The following is a 4,239-nucleotide window of genomic DNA, read 5'->3' as shown; positions in this document are numbered from 1 at the left end:
ATCAGGGGACTGGCTACTACTATCCGCTGCAATGTATATCAATATGCGTCGCGTAATGTGACCCTATGGGTTGCACAGTAGACGCCTATATCCAAGAGCAGACGTTAATAAGAAACCTGGCTAGTCAGCCACAGTTGAGAGCGATCTGTGGAGATTTCAAAGAGATACGAGTCTATTACTACACGTAATAGACTGAGAGGAGACAGACCTTTGAGTCCATAAGTAATACATGAATACAACAGGGCGACTAGAGCTGCTGTTTCTTATTAATGCGAGCTTGAGAGAGTTCATGAGCTTTAAGTAGTAGCTATCTGGACGTGACAGGGCTTATATCTCATCGTTGAGATTACTAGCTAACCTAGGGTTGTACATTCTTTTATATTACTGGCAGTTTTAAACTCATGTAGTGTAGCTTCAAACGCGAGCTATCGTCTCCATTTTATCCATCTCAGCCGCTCATTGACAACCAGCACCTAAGCAGCAGTAATGAATGAGGGAGCACAGGCTGTTGTGATTAGTACAATGGGGAGCACATGGGGCTTAGAGGCTCTCTTTATACACTAGTCTAATAATACTATCGTAGGATAATATTCAACAGGGCTGGCCTACTACACGTAATACTGTAGTACAAGGGACTGGCTTATTACTATGAAACTGTAAGTACAGGGACTTCTATTACTAGTAATACATAGACAGGGGACTTCTTATTAATAGTAAACTGAGTAAACAGGGGACTCGGGTACTACTAGTACATACTGTAGTACAGGACTGGCCTTACTACAGTAATACTGTAGTACAGGGACCTGGCTTACTACTATAATACTGTAAGTACAGGGGACGCGTGGCTTCTACTAGTAATACTGTAGTAAGAAGAAAATGACGCGGAATGGAGGATATAACGCGGACAAAGAGAGGACTGGCTTACACTACTAGTAACTGTAGAACACGGACTGGCTTACTACTAGTAATAGTACTGTAGTAGCGAGGGGACTGGCTTACTACTAGTAATACGTAGTTAGGGGGATGTGGCCTACTGACTAGTAATACCGGAAAACAGGGCTCTATTACTAGTAATACTGGTAGTGTAGGGGACTTCTTATTACTAGTAATACTGTAGTACAGGGGACTTGGCTTATTACTAGTAATGATCTACAGGAGTCCACAGATGGTGATTGATACAATCTACAGAGTCATAGATGGTGGATGAATACTACAGAGTCTACAGCATGGTGATGATACATCTACAGAGACTATAGATGGTGAGATCCATTACAGAGTCTACAGATGGTGATGATACATCTAACAGAGTCTACAGATGGTGATGATACATCCTACAGAGTCTATAGATGTGATCAGATACATCTACAGAGTCTATAGGTGGTTGAACCGATGACATCTACAGAGTCTATCAGATGGTGACGATACATCTACAGAGTCACAGATGGTGATGATACACTACAGAGTCTACAAGTGGTGATGATACATCTACAGAGTTACAGGTGATGATACATCTACAAGTCTACAGTGATGATACATCTAACAGAGTCTATAGAGGTGAGATAAACATGCTACATATCTGATAGGTGGTGACGAACTACATCTACAAAGTCATAGATGGTGATATATATCTACAGAGTCCTACAGATGGTGATGAATAACATTCTACAGAGCTATAGATGGTGATGAACATCTAACAGAGTCTATTAGGTGGTGACGATACTCTACAGAGTCTAATAGATGGTGGACGATAATCTACAGAGTTACAGATGGTGTGATACATCTACAGAGTCCTACAGATGGTGAATGAATACATCTACAGAGTCTACAGGTGATGATACATCTAGCAGCAGTCTACAGGTGATAACATTACAGAGTCTATAGAGTGATAAACATCTACATAGTCTATAGGGGTGACGATACATCTACAAAGTCATAATGGTGATGGATATATCTACAGAGTCTACAGATGGTGATGATAGCATCTAACAGAGACTATAGATTGGTGATGATCCATCTACAGAGTCACAGATGGTGATGATAACATCTACAGATCTACAGATGGGATGATACATATACAGAGTCTACAGATTTGATGATACATAATACAGAGTCTATATTGTGATGAATACATCTACAGAGCATAATGGGTGATGATACATCTACAGAGTCTACAGATGTTAGATCATATATCAAGCTATAGAATGGTGAATGAATACATCTACAGAGTCTACAGATGTGATGATACATAAACGAGTCCTATAGATGGTGATGAACATACAAAGTATAGATGGTGGGGGAATTTTTTGAAAAAAAAAAAACAAAATCCCCTACAGAGTCTACAAGGTGATGATACATCTACAGAGTTATAGATGGTGAGATACTCACAGAGTCTATAGAGGTGATGAATAACACATCTACAGAGTCTATAGAATGGTGATGATACCAGAATCTACAACAGTCTTAGATGGGTGACGATACACGTACAGAGCTATAGGTGGTGACGATACAATCTACAGAGTCCACAGGTGGTGATGAATACATCACAAGTCTATAGATGGTGATGAATACCATCTACAGAGTCCCTACAGATGGTGATGAACACTACAACCTAACAGATGGTGGATTCGATAACATCCTACCAGAGTCTATAGATTGTGAGATACATCTACAGAGTCCTATAGATGGTATGATACATCTACGAGAGTCCTACAGATGTGGATGATACATCTACGATCTATAGATTGGTGAGAAAATCTAAGATTTCTTAGATGGTGATGAACAATCTACAAAGTCTATAGATGGTGACGATACATCTACAGAGTCCTATAGGTGGTGAGAATACATCTCACAGAGTCTAAGGTGTGAGATACATCTACATGAGTTTATAGATGGTGATGATACATTCTACAAGAAGTCTACAGGTGATGACATCTACAGGTCTATAGATGGTGATGAACCATCTACAGAGTCTCACAGATGGTGATGATACATCTACAGGTCTATAGATGGTGATGAATGACATCTACAGAGTCCTATAGATGGTGGATCGATACATAACAGAGTCATAGATGGTGATGATACATCTACAGAGTTATAGATGGTGATGATACATCTACAGAAGATACAGGATGATACATTCTACAGAGTTTATAGAGGGATGAACATCTACGAGTCCATAGATGGTGATGATACATCTATCAGAGTCCCTATAGATGTGATGATACATCTACAGAGTCCTATAGTGGTGAATGATACATCTACCAGAGTCTATAGATGGTGATGATACATCTACAGAGTCTATAGATGGAGAACATCTACGATCCTACCTACAGATGGTGATGAATACAATCTAAAGAGTCATAGATGGGTGATCGATACGTCTACGAGTCCAACAGATGGTGATGATACATCTACAGAGTACAGTGAGATAACATCTACAGAGCCTACAGGTGAATAAGAATGAACAATCTACAGAGTCCTACTACAGTGATGATCGTCCTACAGAGTCTAACAAGATGGTGATGATAACATCTGACAGAGTCTATAGATGGTGATTGATACATCCTACAGAGTCGACAGGTATGATTGTACATCTGACAGATCTACAGATGTGATGATACATCTACAGAGTCTATAGATGGTATGAACATCTACAAGAGTCCTAATAGATGGTGATGATAACATCACAGAAGTCCTATAGATGGTGATGATACCATCTACAGAGTCTATTAGATGGTGATGATACATCTACAGAGCCTATAGATGGTGAGATACATCTACAGAGTCCTGATGGTGATGATAACATCTACAAGTCTACAGATGTGGATATACGTCTACAGATCTATAGAGGTGAGATACATTACGAGTCTATAGATGGGTGATGATACCATTCACCAGATAACAGGTATTGAACATCTATCTACAGAGTCTACAGGTGATGATGAACAACATTCTACAGGAGGTCTATAAGATGTGGGATTGATACAATATCTCACAGAGTCAAATAGAATTGGTGATTGATACAATCCTACAAATCTAACAAAGAGTCATAAGATGGAGATACAATCTACATGAGTCTAAAACAGGGTGTGATATTACATCATCAGAGTCTAAACAGGTGATGATAAACAAATCTACAGAGTCTACCTCTAAAATAGATTGTGATTGATACAGATCTACAGGTCTAACGAGGTGATGATGAATACATCTACAGAGTCTAAAGATGGTGATGAATCATAT

The sequence above is a fragment of the Salvelinus sp. IW2-2015 genome, unplaced genomic scaffold (genome assembly GCF_002910315.2).
Source record: "Salvelinus sp. IW2-2015 unplaced genomic scaffold, ASM291031v2 Un_scaffold2170, whole genome shotgun sequence".
NCBI lineage: Eukaryota > Metazoa > Chordata > Actinopteri > Salmoniformes > Salmonidae > Salvelinus > Salvelinus sp. IW2-2015.
The sequence above is the reverse complement of the archived record's forward strand: the minus strand, read 5'-3'. Positions refer to the sequence as shown.